This window comes from Schistocerca gregaria, chromosome 10 (genome assembly GCF_023897955.1).
Source record: "Schistocerca gregaria isolate iqSchGreg1 chromosome 10, iqSchGreg1.2, whole genome shotgun sequence".
Classification (NCBI taxonomy): Eukaryota; Metazoa; Arthropoda; class Insecta; order Orthoptera; family Acrididae; genus Schistocerca; species Schistocerca gregaria.
In genome coordinates, this window is record NC_064929.1 from 213583955 (window position 1) to 213600679 (window position 16725).

The following is a 16725-nucleotide window of genomic DNA, read 5'->3' on the forward strand; positions in this document are numbered from 1 at the left end:
GACCATATCCATATGGGTTGGCCCCTAGACGACTGGAAAACCGTGGGCTGATGTCTCGATTTCAATTGGTAATAATTGATGGCAGATTTCGATTATGGCACAGACCTCGGCAATGTGGAAACTGGCAAACTGGTGGTGGATCTACGATCGTGCGGGCTGTGTCTTCTGGTCCAACTGAACCGATTACTGATTATAAATGGTTATGTTCGACTACCTGGAGCCATTTATGGACTTCACGTTCCCAAACAACGACGGATTTTTTTTATGGATGACTACGTGTCGTGTCTCTGGGCCTCAATTACTTGTGACTGGTTTGAAGAACATTCTGGACAATTCGAGCAAATGATTTGGCCACTCACATCACCGGACACAAATCTCATCGAACATTTATGGGACATGTCAGTTCGTGCACAAAATCGTTCACCAGCAACACTTCTGCACTTACAGACAGCTCTGGAGACAGTTTGGTTTAATATTTCTGCCAGAACTTCCGTTCACTTGTCGAGTCCGTGCAATGTCGAGCTGCTGCACTACACCAGGCGAAAGGTCTGACACGGTATTAGGAGGTATCCCGAGACATGCTTTCCTAGAACTGTCCCAATAAACCAAAGTCGACCATTCACCTTCACTAATACCTACTGCATGCTCCCTCCTTATCATCTCACATATGTTTTGATATTTAACAGCACACCACCAAGCATTACAGGAGCGCTTTTCGTACTCACCCGCATTCTTCTGCATTTAGAGCAATCTGCCATTCATCACACCAAATAGAAACTGTGTGTAAACCTTCTTACAGCCAAGTACAGTCACTCGACGACGGCACTGTCGACTACACTGCAGTGTAGTCAGAGAACTGTCTCAGACTGCTGCTGGCTCTGCCCATCAGATAATTTCTGTGTACAGAGAAAAGAGCAGTCGTTTCAAACTTCTCTGTGGCACTCCTGACAATACTACTGTCTCTGACGAACATTCACCATCTAGGACATTGTAGTGGGTTCTATTGAGAAGTCTTCGAACCACTTACATACCTGAGAACCTATTCCGTACACTCGGATCTTCCTTGACAGTCTGCGGCAGAGTACTGTGCCAGAAACCTGCAATAAAACTAGGAGTATGGAATCTGCCTGTTGCTCTTCATCCCCGGTTTGTAGCATATTGTGCGAGAAAAGGCAAGCCGAGTATCACACGAGCGATACTTTCTACGTGCGTGCTGATTTGTGAACAGAAGCTGTTCTGACCTTTAATTTTGCGAGGCCATTATTTTACTCTTCTGATATATAATAGTCGCCTGCACTTTTCAACTTCTTCAGCTGCTTCTCAGTGGCACAGATGCCTATTGCTATGCCCTCCAAATGAAATTTGACAGTCACATCAAAAGAGTGCAGAGGCGACACGAGTCCTAGGCGTGCAGGCCCGCTAGCACAACAGGGAGGTAGGTCAGTCACGTTTTGGGCTGATACCGTGTATAGGCATCGCTACTGCTGCAAAGTATTGGGGCAGGACATTCCAACTTATTGTTTGCGCACAGATTTAAAATATCAGCTAAGCATTCATCCTTTGAGATAATAATGCACAAACACACCAGTATCTGCTGACACGAAACCGACAAGGACTCTCGAGACTGGCGGAAACTTGAAGTCCTCCTCTGCTCGATCCCTCCCCGCGCACTGGCCGGTCTCAGAGTGGCCGCTGTCCGAGGCTCGGAGAGAAGTGTCTCGGCCGTCACGTGGTCAGTAAGCTGAGGACAGTCCGAGGATGAAATCAGTGGACGGGCTGGAGCGGCACAGTCTCAAATGTTACACAGCAGCAGATTTCAATTTCGTACATATGCATACAAATGAAAGACCGAGAACTAAATCCTCGGATTAAAATGGGTGGAACGAATTCTCTCACCACTACTGTTCAGCCTATACATTGACGAAGCTGTAATGGAAACAAAAAGGAATTGCCAATCATTAACATTAACAATGGGCTGCTGTGAATTCTCGAACATATTCTCAGTTCAAATATATTAAATTTCCTAGAGACTGAAAAGCTTTGGTCCACGTATCAGCACGGTTTTAGAAAGCACCGCCTATGCAAAATGCAGGTTGTTTTTTTCTTGCACGATATATTATGAGCTACGGATGAAGGCAACAGGCAGATACCATATTTCTAGATTTCTGGAAAGCATTTGACACGATGCCCCACTGTAGACTGTTAATGAAGATACAAGCGTACAGACCAACTTTCCAGATACACGAGTGGCTCGAACACTTCTTAAGTAACTGAACCCAGCACTTTGACTTCAATGGCGAGTGTTCACCAGAAATGAGGGTATCGTTAAAAGCGTCTCACGGAAGTGTGGTAATACTACTGTTATTTTCTATATACACACAGAGTAAACGGCAGCCTGTGGCTGTTCGCTGATGGTGCTGTACACCGTGACATCCGACTGAAGTGTTACATGCCATTTAGGTAAATGACATTTCACACTCCTCGTGAAGTACAAGGAAAGACGATTGGGACAGAGTAATACGAGAGTGAGTCAAATGAAAACCTTAGATATTTTTTTAAATATTATTTATTGTGCAGAAGTGATACAAAGCTATATCACTTTTCAACATAATATCCCCCACTCACATTGCAAGTGCTCCAACGCTTACATAGTGCGTAAATTCCTTTAGAAAAAATTTGTTTTGGTAGTCCGCACAACCACTCGTGCACCGTGTGGCCTACCTCTTTATCAGAACGGAACTTCTTTCCTCCCATTGAATCTTGGAGTGGTCCAGACATATGGAAATCACTTAGGGCAAGGTCTGGTGAGTATGGTGGATGAGGAAGACAATCAAAATGCAGGTCTGTGATTGTGCAGACAGTGTGGGGCCTTTCATTGTCATGTTGCAAAAGGACACCTGCTGACAGCAATCCACGTCGCTTTGATTTGACTGCAGGCTGCAGATGAATTTTTAGGAGATCTTTGTATGATGAAATGGCAACAGTGGTCCCTCTAGGCATGTAATGCTCCAAAATGACGCCTTTTTCGTCCCAAAAGAGAGTCAGCATAACCTTCCAAGCTGAAGGTTCTGTTCGAAACTTCTTTGGTTTTGATGATGAGGAATGGTGCCATTCCTTGCTCACTCTCTTCGTTTCCAGTGGCTGGAAGTGAACCCAGGTTTTGTCCCCAATAACGATTTTTGCAAGGAAGCCATCACCTTCTCGTTCAAAGTGCCGAAGAAGTTCTTCACAAGCATCAACACATAATTCTCTCATTTCAGGAGTCAGCTGCCGTGGTACCGATCTTGGAGACACTTTGTGAAACTGGAGCACATCATGCACAATGCGGTGTGCTGAGCCATGACTAATCTTTAAACTTGCTGCAATGTCATTCAGTGTCACTCAGCGGTTTTCCTTCACTATGGCTTCAATTGCTGCAATGTTCTGTGGAATCACAACTAGTTGTGCCTGACCTGGACGAGGAGCATCTTCCACTGCAGTCAGACCATTTGCGAACTTCCTACTCCACTTGTAGACTTGCTGCTGTGACCAACATGCACAACCGGACTGAACCTTCATTCGTCGATGAATTTCAATAGGTTTCACACCTTCACTACGCAAAAACCGAATAACAGAATGCTGTTCTTCCCTGGTGCAAGCCGCAAGTGGGGCGGCCATCTTTATGCTGATACTGCGACGGTATGTGTCCATCTGCACTATGCTGCCACCTACAGGCCATTCTGCACGCTGTTTGTAGCACGCTCACCAACTTACAGGATAACGGCGCGAAATTTCGATTTGTTATTACAAATTTAAGGTTTTCATTTCACTCACACTCGTTTTAAGTAGGGAGTAAGTCGCTGAAAGTATACTGTGAGTGGATGTTTATTTTTGTACGTGCAAAATTAAATGGGAGGTGTGGAGTACAAGAGAACGGCAAGAGGTGGTGACAACTAAATGGCTCGAGCTACTGCAGATGGAGCCTTTCACATTTTAGCAACACAGCTTAGCAGCCAGCGCCTTCACCGTAAAAGAGCAACCACACTCTCCAGGAAGGAAAACAAAACACAAGATAGTTTTGTGACGAATGAAAAAAATTGTAATCTTGAATGTCACGTTGAGCCTTCAAGGCATATGTCGCACAAAAAGTGTGTTCTCCTCTAGTTAATGAATCACTCTAATGATATATACACCCATTTGAGGAAATATATGTTTGTAAAAGGAAAGAAGTGAATGCGCTCTTTCACACTATGCGTAGCAGTTATCTTCTTTTGCTCCAATAACAGCTGCAGAACGTGAAGAAGTCAAGTCTTTCCTATCCTACTCACGGGATTTCAGAGGCACAGATTAGCATGACCTCTACTTCAAGAGAATTGCTCGGACTAGAAGAAAAAGGTAAATACTCCAAATGTTACGTCGGATAACAGATCTTATGAATTATTCTGACTCAGCTTCAATTACGAGGAACAAGTCAGCAGCTACACTCCTGGAAATTGAAATAAGAACACCGTGAATTCATTGTTCCAGGAAGGGGAAACTTTATTGACACATTCCTGGGGTCAGATACATCACATGATCACACTGACAGAACCACAGGCACATAGACACAGGCAACAGAGCATGTACAATGTCGGCACTAGTACAGTGTATATCCACCTTTCGCAGCAATGCAGGCTGCTATTCTCCCATGGAAACGATCGTAGAGATGCTGGATGTAGTCCTGTGGAACGACTTGCCATGCCATTTCCACCTGGCGCCTCAGTTGGACCAGCGTTCGTGCTGGACGTGCAGACCGCGTGAGACGACGCTTCATCCAGTCCCAAACATGCTCAATGGGGGACAGATCCGGAGATCTTGCTGGCCAGGGTAGTTGACTTACACCTTCTAGAGCACGTTGGGTGGCACGGGATACATGCGGACGTGCATTGTCCTGTTGGAACAGCAAGTTCCCTTGCCGGTCTAGGAATGGTAGAACGATGGGTTCGATGACGGTTTGGATGTACCGTGCACTATTCAGTATCCCCTCGATGATCACCAGAGGTGTACGGCCAGTGTAGGAGATTGCTCCCCACACCATGATGCCGGGTGTTGGCCCTCTGTGCCTCGGTCGTATGCAGTCCTGATTGTGGCGCTCACCTGCACGGCGCCAAACACGCATACGACCATCATTGGCACCAAGGCAGAAGTGACTCTCATCGCTGAAGACGACACGTCTCCATTCGTCCCTCCATTCACGCCTGTCGCGACACCACTGGAGGCGGGCTGCACGATGTTGGGGCGTGAGCGGAAGACGGCCTAACGGTGTGCGGGACCGTAGCCCAGCTTCATGGAGACGGTTGCGAATGGTCCTCGCCGATACCCCAGGAGCAACAGTGTCCCTAATTTGCTGGGAAGTGGCGGTGCGGTCCCCTACGGCACTGCGTAGGATCCTACGGTCTTGGCGTGCATCCGTGCGTCGCTGCGGTCCGGTCCCAGGTCGACGGGCACGTGCACCTTCCGCCGACCACTGGCGACAACATCGATGTACTGTGGAGACCTCACGCCCCACGTGTTGAGCAATTCGGCGGTATGTCCACCCAGCCTCCCACATGCCCACTATACGCCCTCGCTCAAAGTCCGTCAACTGCACATACGGTTCACGTCCACACTGTCGCGGCATGCTACCAGTGTTAAAGACTGCGATGGAGCTCCGTATGCCACGGCAAACTGGCTGACACTGACGGCGGCGGTGCACAATTGCTGCGCAGCTAGCGCCATTCGACGGCCAACACCGCGGTTCCTGGTGTGTCCGCTGTGCCGTGCGTGTGATCATTGCTTGTACAGCCCTCTCGCAGTGTCCGGAGCAAGTATGGTGGGTCTGACACACCGGTGTCAATGTGTTCTTTTTTCCATTTCCAGGAGTGTACATAAAACACTAAACCGACAAGAACAACACTTCACAACATCGTGATATAAAATTTTACTTTATCACGTAAGTATCATTTATTTAATTTGCACTCTGTATGGATCAAATGAAATAAATTGAAGAGAGCCTAATCACAGTACAGGTCTCGATTTTTTTGTATCAAAGTGCATCTTTTTACCACCTATTGATTTCTGACGCAAGTAATCAGAATATTGTCACTCTCGAGTAATCTCCACAATTCTCTCACAACGTCATACAGCCCTGCTCTACAAGCCCACTATTGATGAGTGACGGTTCCCCAAAATGCCCTTTCCAACCTACTCATTTTTTCAACCTACACTTTCAGAAGACAGCTGGCACCAAAAGCACAGAATGCTCTTGCTCACGATATATACTGGAGCTCGCCCCACAGCGTGCTTCTGACTGCGAGGTAGGCCTAGTGACTCACCTTTCTTTCTAGTGTTCAGATCACGTGCAAAGGAGGCCCCTTCTACATGCACTCGCCTTAATATTGCGTATCACATCACGGATTTAATGACTGTAAACCACTATAAAAATGAGCCCACAACATGGTCTCTCCATTACTCACATGAATAAGGGAAATGAATGTTTTCATTAGGAAACAATTTATGTCAGTTACACAGTCAGAACAGAACCATCATTTACACTGCTGGCCATTAAAATTGGTACACCACGAAGATGAACTCATACACAAACAGCAGTTGACCAGCATTGCCTGGTGAAACGTTGTTGTGGTGCCTCGTGTATGGAGGAGAAATGCGTACCATCACGTTTCAGACTTCAAGGTCGTATTGTAGCCTATTGCGATTGCAGTTTATCGTATGGCGGCATTGCTGCTCGCGTTGGTCGTGATCCAGTGACTATTAGCAGAATATGGAATCGGTGGGTTCAGGAGGTTAATACTGAACGCCGTGCTGGATCTCAACAGCCTCGTATCATTAGCAGTCGAGATGACAGGCATCTTATCTGCGTGGCTGTAATGGATCGTACAGTCACATCTCGATCCCTGAGTCAACAGATGGGAACGTTGGCAAGACAACGCCCACCTGCACGAACAGTTTGACGACGTTTGCAGCGGCACGGACTATCAGCTCGGAGACCGTGGCTGCGGTTACCCTCGACAATGCATCACAGCCAGGAGCGCCTGCGATGGTGTACTCAACGACGAACCTGGGTGCACGAATGGCAAAACATCATTTTTTCGGATGAATCCAGCTTGTGTTTACAGCGTCGTGACGCTCACATCAGTGTTTGTCGATATCGCACATTGGAAGTGTGTATTCGTCATCGCCATACTGTCGTATCATCCAGCTTGATGGTATGGGATGCCATTGGTTACACATCTCGGTCACCTCTTGTTCGCATTGACAGCACTTTGAACAGTGCACGTTACATTTCTGATGTGTTACGGCCCATGGCTCTACCTTTCATTCGATCCCTGCAAAACCCTACATTTCAACAGGATAATGCACGACCGCATGTTGTAGGTCCTGTACGGGCCTTTCTGGATACAGAAAATGTTCGACTGCTGCCCTGGTCTGCACATTCTCCAGATCTCTCACCAGTTGAAAATGTCTGGTCAATGGTGGCCAGGAACTGGCTCGTCACAATACGCCAGTTACTACTCTTGATGAACTGTGGTATCATGTTGAAGCTGCATGGGCAGCTGTACCTGTACACACCATCCAGTCTCTGTCTGATTCAATGGCCAGGTGTATCAAGGCCATTATTAAGGCCAGAGGTGGTTGTTCTGGGTACTGATTTCTCAGGATCTATGCACCCAAATGGCACGAAAATGTAATCACATGTCAGTTCTAGTAAAATATATTTGTCCAGTGAATACCCATTTATCATCTGCATTTATTCTTGGTGTAGCAATCTGAATGGCCAGTAGTGTAAAATAAAATACAGTTTATGTATAAGTGCGGTGGCTCCCTAAAATCGTACATGAAAAAGAGATTAGCTCTTTGTAACTTTCAGTGTCCAGAGATAAGTTCAGTTACTGGTCACTCTAATCTCAGCTCTGTCGCACGGGTCTTACTCACTAATTCACAACTTGCAAAATCTCATAAAATATCGGAGGACGTTTAGAGGTACAATATTAAATGCTGCAAGGTGGCCATTGGTAGTTTATATATTATTGTAAAGAAGATGCAGCAATGAAGTGCTAGTGCACCAAATACTTACCAGTACTTGAGAAGTGAGTGAAGCTGCACGGCCATCTCTAACACCGGTGGATAGGATTACATCAGATGCTGGAATTCTTTAACAATGTCGGAATTGCTATCAGCATAATAACAGGTACGGCAGCAAAACGTGCAATTTTTAAACCTCCACCAGTGATAAAAATTTATTCACAGCAAGATAAAAGAAATACAACACGAATTTACAAAGCTTGCAATTTAAAATACCCATGACTCAAAAATGATAGCACATAGGTGCTCGCCATTTTATTTTTTTCATACACATTTCAAGCCTTTTACACAAGTTAGCAGTCACATATTGTAGGACTGACCCCAGAATTCCCTTAACTTCCTCCCGAATTTGATCCCTCCATTCCTGCATGGTGTGTGATAGGTCACACTAGTAGATCTATGATTTCAAAGACCCCAAAGGAAGAAATCACATGCTGAAAGCTCAGGGTAGGAAATATCACCATTCTTGGAGGTAAGGCACATGGCGCTGTCTTGTTGGAAGAAAGTGTCTGCAGTTACAGGAAGCTCAGCAGGTTGTTGCACTAGGAAATGGTTCAATATGTGAAAATAATGTCCTGTAGTTACAATAGCAGTACTGCCACAATTGTCTTCAAAAAATGATAATACACCAATCCACACTACCACTTTGTGAGTGTGAAACAGCGTTTCATGAAGCATTTCAGGATTTTAATGTGTTCAGTATCTAAAGTTTTGCTTGGTAACAAAGCCTGACACACAAAAATTGTTCTCATTGCTTATGATCTGACTGTTGTACAGCACTCAGATGTTGCTCACGATTTCCTACAACTCCCAGCAAAAAGTAGTCTCTTATGGGAGGTCATCCACATTCAGTCTTTGCATTATCTGAATTTTATGTGGAGTGTATTGAGTTCCTTGTGCAATATTTACCATTCGCCATACAATGTGATCTGATATGTCGAGTTGCAGTGCATGCTCACGTGCAGAACACCTGGGACTTTGGTCGAAGTCAGTATGACAGCTTCTGTGCAACTCTTGGACCTTTGTCGACATTTTTCTGTCCGGCACTCCGACACGGAGACTTTTGTCAAGTGCCCGATCGTGATGCCTTCTCAAAATACCAGAAGCCACCCCTACTTAGGCTCTTTTGAATGATCGGAGCCATTACTATGAATTGATTTTTGTCTCAAAATACCTTTACTAAAGTTCATTTGTGCACTTTTCCATTTCTTCTGTTCTCCAACTCTTACACAGTGCTTGAAAAGTAAAAACATTCTGCACAATAGTTTGCATCTTCCAGCCATCTGAGTTAATGCGCAGTCACAAATTTGCAGTAAAGGAGTACCCATGCAGAGACGCTACCACAATCTAAAGAGCACTGTAAATGGTTGAACAATGTCAAACTTCACTAGTATTGTCAAATTATTAGGCAGTATGCAGCTTTGTCTGGCGTGTTTTCTGATGATGATGATGATGACAATCATGATGATGATGTTGATGATGATGTTCAGTTTGTAGGGCCTCAATGATGCAATTATCAGCATCTGTACAAATTCCCAATCATTACACAGTCTGGCCTCACCATTTTCCTGAATGATGAGGAAATGATGAGGACAAGACAAACACCCAGTCCCTGGGCAGAGAAAATCATCGACCTGACTGGGAATCAAACCTAGGTCCCCATGAATCAGAGGTAGCAACTCTAACCACTAGACGATGAGCTGCAGACTCCAGTGTGTTGTCAAACTTATTGTGCTTGACCGTTTGAGGGATGGAAGTTGTCGGTGTTAATGTTTCGCTGCAGACGTTTAGCGAGAAAAAGTTTCTGCCACAGCATAGTGAGTTTCCATGATTGTGGAAGTTATGATCGAAAGAGTACCAGTATATAGAAAAAAACATAAGAGCACTGGCAGTCAGCAAACTGGTAGAGTTATTGCATCTTTCCCAGCCATATATTATGCAGTAAGATATATGAAGATAATCAATATTCTATGCACACTATACAAGTGGGACTGCTATAAAATAAAGAAATCGAAGCTCTCTGGTTCCTACACGGATGATGTATATATTTTTCTGCTGTGGTGTTTTATCAAACTTTCATTAGTGTTTCCTGGATACAATTATCTCTCAGTTTCAAAAATTCCCTCGACCAGCATCTTGTTTTCTTTTTCTTCTTTATACACCGTGCTACAGTGAAAGCAAGAAATGCTTAGCCTACATTACCAGCCCTTTCCACTAATGTCAAAACACTGTGCAACATGATACATATAGTTTGATGGTTATTGCAACAGTGAGATTAAATTGTACAGACTTTGTTGATACACGTTTGTGCTTGTTTGACAAACCACTGATCAGAAAACAGTGAATCCGATAAACATGTTTGACTGTTACTATACCGCGGGTGTTAAGAATTTCACAGAGGTAACGATGTGTCAGTGTTCTAAGAGTTTCTTGACATGGAACTCGCTGTAACCAGTACCCCCTGTGGCACCAGCTAGAAATCTTGCCACCTGTATCTCTCCAGCAAGACTTGCAGTAAAGGTGCCCATATTGACTCTCACTGTTCATACACACTCCTTTTGTGCTTAATTCAAGCTACAGTAGCTCATAATATCAATTACTTAAACAGAGTTATGCAATAAATATTTTCTCTTACATCATTCTTCATTGTCTTAACCAGTATTGGCGATCAGATTAATTACGCAATAACTATCATGAAGGTGGAATGAGAGCGGCACAGAGTTTGGATTCCAACCCAGCGTCATCGTAAACGCTGATGATGAACTTTGATAGGAGCTTCATTATGTATGTTAAAAAGTTTCATCGTAGCCTTAGTTTACACGCCACAGTAGCCATTTTAAGTTGCTGAAATATGCCAGCTGTCCTTTCATCATGTAGGCCATCAGCACCAGTACTAAACCAGTTGTAATTCTCGGCCATCTTTATTATTCACTACTATTTTCACCACAAAATGGTTGTCTGAGATTCGATTTTTCTTTGTACCATTGAAAAGAGCTCATTTTGTCTGATCAGGAAAAGTTTGTTTCATTTTTGAGACAAACCAGTTAAAAGTTATCTTAAAAAACATGTTTTGACTGCTATTACCAGTGAAGAATATGTGGACTTTTTGAATATGCATATTTGAGAATGATGTAAAATCTGTTGGAACTGTTATTAGTTGTCTTTCTTTTTCTTAAAATAAAAATTAAATTGTGCAGCCTTTGACATTTAGAAATGTTAATCTGTGCATTTACGTTGTTTCTCGCTGTATAGGAATTCGTCACAACACTTTTCACAATCTATAAACGTACAATTATTTTCAGGTGAAAATGTCTGGTGAGTTGTGTGCAATATCAAGTGGAAGTAAGAAACAAACTGTACCTTGATGGATGTTCAAGCCAACATTCCAATCCAGTGTGGCATTGGTTTTTCAAACAATTCTGCAAGTCATCTGACAACAGTTTACCATTCTTTCTGAGCCACCAAATCCTGTGTCATTCTTTTACAGTCCAATTTCTGAGGTGAAGCATCTTTGCTACAAGTGTACAAAACAACCTCACTGATCACTTTGCTAATACTGAAAGACCTGCTCATTAGCGAATGGGCAAAATCTAAAATGTATTCTGATAAGTAATAAGTAAGTCTGCTATGCCAGTCCTGAGCCCAGGGCCTCATCATGCAAATGATGAGGAATTAGGAGGGAAGCAGGGGGGGGGGGGGCGAGGGGGGAGGGGAGGAGTATCAATCTTGTAAAAAAAACTGGGGCTCACTTGGCCTGAGAGATAGCACCCTGTGAGCCCTCCACACTAGGATTACAGTGATGACTTTAATGGTAGTAAAGACAGAAAGAATGATTTTGGAATGGCAGAACTATCAAAAAAAGCAATACAAGAAAAAAATCCACAATTCACCAGAGGTGCAGCTGGAAACATACTCCTAGAGCTAACAACCCTGAGTAATACTTTTGTTCTCCTAACTCAACACGCAATCGACAATGGAGACGCATTTTGTAACAGATTTTACCCCAGGGAGCTCCCAGTCTCCCATTTCCAACCAAATGAAAATTGGACATTTGGATTCTGGGCGCCTATGATATCATACAAAGAATAAGTCAGAGTATTCTGAAACCTGCTTTAAACAACAAACCCACACACTCAAACAAACATAATTTAAACCAATTAATGAAAGACTTTCCACAGTAACATTTAAAACATCAAACAAAGTTTACATTATTTTAAGTACGCATGCACTAACAACTGAGAAATGCTTAACACAGAAAGAGCAAACAGAAAATTTTGGCAAACTGTGTCAAACACCCCAGACCACATTCCATCGAAAAACACAGTATTACACTACTTGGAGACTTTAGTGCAGAAGCTGGCATAGAATGCCAGCACAGATCAGTAGTAGGAAAATTACGTGCACATAAAAAAACCAACATGTAGCAGAGATGCTGAGTGGCAGTTAGGCACAACAAAAAGACTTCCACACTTGAAGCTTTTGGCCAATGGCCTTTGTCAGCAACACACACACAAACACACACACACACACACACACACACACACACACACACACACACGCAAACACAACTCACACGCGAGTCATGTGTGTGAGTTGCGCTCGCATGCGCGCATGTGTATGTGTGTCTATTGCTGGTGAAGGACATTGGCCAAAAGCTTTAAGTGTGAAAGTCTTTTTGTTGTGCCTATCTGCAACTCAGCATCTCCGTTATATGATGAGTAGCAACTTTTCTTCTCTTAATATTGCTATATCCCATCCTGGATTTTTTATTCTTTGAAAGATCAACACAAATGGAGAAAGACTGTTAAGCCTATGTAGGCAGCATAACATAGTGTTAAAATCTACATTCTTCACAAAACTTCATAGAATGCATGGGTATCACCAAATCCAATTTGTGGTGGAAAACAACTCGATCACACTGCTATAAGCAGATATTCTGCAATGGAGTCACTAAATATAAAAGTTGCCAATTTAGATTCGAACCCCTATCTATCTATCATTAAGTCGAAGGTTAGACTAATATTTACAAAAAAGAACCAATAACAACTCAGGAATTTTGAGATTCAGAAGTTATCTAGAAAAAAATGATTACAAAATGCAGTTTGCAAAAAGTGTTCCTAAATATTGGGAACAACTTCAAAAAGAAATTATTGAGACTGCAGATGAAACTATTCCTCATAAAAAGAAATAGAAGCATGCCTGCTGGAATCATGATTGTGATGAGTTAATTGTAAAGAGACAAGGAACTTGGACTATCTGAAATGCAAATAAAAATGATAAGAACTGGAAAAATGTTGCAGAATCAAGGAAACATGCATCAAAAGGTCTCAAAAAGATCAAATTATGGCATATATCAGATCGACTAACATCAACGGAGAAAGACTGAAAGTAGAACAACACAAGCAACTTCTATAAAACATTCAAAAATAGTTTAAAGAAGTATACACCACCAAGCTTACAGTTCATAGATCCAAAAACACAGAAGACTGCATATTATAACATGGAGAACTGAGTAATATTTGATGGCTACTTCAAGGAACTACACAATTGTGATCCACCAAAACAATTTCATTTTGATAATGTAATCCAATTACAATCAGACTCAAAGTCGCTAACAACAGAGGAAGTCAAAGAAATCATAAATTAAAAACAAAGATTCCAAGACTTACCAAGCGGGAAAGCACCGGTAGATAGGCACAATGAATAAAACACACAAACACACACACAGAATTTCGAGCTTTCGCAACCGGCGGCTGCTTCGTCAGGAAAGAGGGAAGGAAAAGGAAAGATGAAAGGATGTGGGTTTTAAGGGAGAGGGTAAGGAGTCATTCCAATCCCGGGAGTGGAAAGACTTAACTTAAACATAGCAAAGCATCAGGAGAAGAAAACATAGTTGCTGAATAATGGAAACACTCTAGTGACAGTGTTATTATATATTTAACAGACGATTAGCCTACCATGACCCTCACACACTTGTTCCATTCCATATCACTTTGCAACACTGTGTCCAGATATTTAAATAATGTGACTGTGTAAAACAGGGCACTATTAATGCTGTTTCCAAATATTATGGGTTTGTTTGACTCTCTTAGAGACTTCATCATGTGCAGGGACTGACACCTATCTGCCACTGCAGTTGATTGTGGCACTTGAGCTGATTCTGAACATATATACTGAGGTGGAAAAAGTAATGGGGTACATCTGAATATTGTGCCAGATCTTCTTTTGCCTGGCATTGTGTAGCAGCATGGTACAGAAGACTCAACAAATCTGCAAAAATACTGAACCCTGATGCCTCTACAGCCATCTATAATTGTGAAGGTGTTGCCAGTGCACAAACTGACCTCTCAGTTATGTCCCACAAATGCTCGACAGGATCCGTGTCGGGTGATACGGCTGGCCAAATCGTTCACTTGAACTGTCCAGAGTGTTCTTCGAAATGATCGCAAACAATTGTGGCCCGGTGAGGTAGTGCAATGTCATCCGTCATTGTTTGGAAACGTAAACCCCACGAATGGCTGCAAACGGTCCCCAAGTAGCCGACATAACCGTTTACAGGAAACGGTTGATTTGGTTGGACCAGTGGATCCAGTCCACTACAGGCAAACACTGCCCACACCATTATGGAGTCACCACCAGCTCGCACAGAGCCTCGTCAAAAACTTGTGTCCGTGGCTTCACGGGACCGGCACCGCAACTGAACCCCGCTATCGGCTCTTACCGACTGAAATCCAGACTCATCTGACCGGGCCACAGTTTTACAGTCATCTAGGGTCAAATTGATAAGGTCGTGACACCAGAAAAGGCACTGCAGGTTATTTCATTCTGTCAGCAACGGCACTCGTGTCAGCTGTCTGCTGCCGCAGCCTACTGGCACCAAATTTAACCACCCTGTCCTAATGGATACATTTATTATATTTCCTACACTGATTTCTGTGGTTATATCACATATTGTCACTCATCCGTTACCACTGCTTTGCTGAATGTTTAAATGATGATGGCGTCCTCTTGGGTAAAATATACCAGAGGCAAAATAGTCCCCCATTCGGATCTCCAGGCGGGGACTAGTCGGGACGGCGTCGTTATCAGGAGAAAGAAAACTGGCATTCTATGGATCGGAGCATGGAATGTCAGATCCCTTAATCAGGCACGTAGATAAGAAAGTTTAAAAAGGGAAACGGATAGGTTACAGTTAGATCTAGTGGGAATAAGTGATGTTTGGTGGCAGGAACAACAAGACTCCTGGTCAGGTGAATACAGGGTTATAAATATAAAATCAAATAGGGGTACTGAAGGAGGAGGTTTAATAATAGATAAAAAATAGGAGTGCCAGTAAGCTACTACAAACAGCATAGTGAACACATTATTGTTGCCGAGATAGACATGAAGCCCACACCTACCACAGTAGTACAAGTTTATATGCCAACTAGCTCTGCAGATGATGAAGAAATGGATGAAATGTATGATGAGATAAAAGAAATTATTCCGATAGTGAAGGGAGATGAAAATGTAATAGTCATGGATGACTGAAATCTGACAGTAGGAAAAGGAAGAGAAGGAAACGTAGTAGGTGAATATGGAATGGGGGTAAGGAACGAAAGAGGAAGCCGCCTGGTAGAATTTTGCACAGAGCATAAGATTATATAATGGTAAGTGAGAGATTTAGGAATCAGATTTTAAATTGTAAGACATTTCCAGGGCAGACATTTCCTGGGGAAGATGTGGACTATGACCACTATCTATTGGTTATGACCTGTAGATTAAATCTAAAGAAACTGCAAAAAGGTGGCAATTTAAGGAGATGGGACCTGGACAAACTGATAAAACCAGAGGTTGTACAGAGTTTCAGGGAGAGCATAAGGGAACAATTGACAGGAATGGGGGAAATAAATATAGTAGAAGAACAATGGGTAGCTTTGAGGGATGAAATAGTGAAGGAAGTAGAGGGTCAAGTTAAAAAGACAGGGGCTAGTAGACATCTTTGGGTAACAGAATATACATTGAATTTAATACTAACAAAGAGATAGAGGGGCTGGCCCGTACTTACCTCAGCTCAGTACAGCTGACAGATACACAAAAAACCACCGAAAATTTACGTTCCTAGCTTTCAGAATAAATGTTTCTTCATCAGGGAGGAGAGAGGGGAAAGAAAGGAAAGAAGGGAAAGTGGATTTAGTTACTCACAACCAAGGTTATGAAGCAACAGGGAAAGGAAAACAGGGAGGGTAGCAAGGATGGAGGCATGGTTGTCAGAGGGAAGCCAAAGATATTCTATTGTAAGTACTGTGCCAGCTTCAAACCAAAGAGGATGCATACAGAAGTAAAGAGGTATATAGTATAAAGATGTAGGTTGAAAAGATGCATGAATGGCTAAAGAGGAAAGGGAAAGAGGAGAAGACTGAAGAGTAAATTCTCCCCACACCACCTGGAGTTGCCTTTTGTCGCCCCCTAACCTCCGTAACATCCTCGTTAAATGCTACAATATTGCCAGACTACCTTCTCTACCCAGCAGTTCCTACCCCTGCAACCGACCCCGCTGCAAAACCAGCCCCATGCAACCCCCCACAACCACCTACTCCAGCCCCGCTACTGATAAAACATACACAATTCAAGGCAGGGCCACGT

General features: G+C 43.3%; 1 protein-coding gene across 2 annotated transcripts in view; it reads right to left on the reverse strand.

Moving 5' to 3' along the window:
* LOC126293684 (keratinocyte proline-rich protein-like) overlaps positions 1 to 16725 on the reverse strand; it is a 115912-nt gene that overhangs the window by 30884 nt on the left and 68303 nt on the right. Inside the window, exon 4 of one of the 2 annotated variants that reach the window (XR_007552341.1) lies at positions 726 to 896. The exons of the other annotated variant lie outside the window; for it this stretch is intronic. The gene's annotated coding sequence lies outside the window, so the exon portion shown is untranslated. The remainder of the gene's footprint in view (positions 1 to 725; positions 897 to 16725) is intronic. 2 annotated transcript variants of the gene reach the window in all.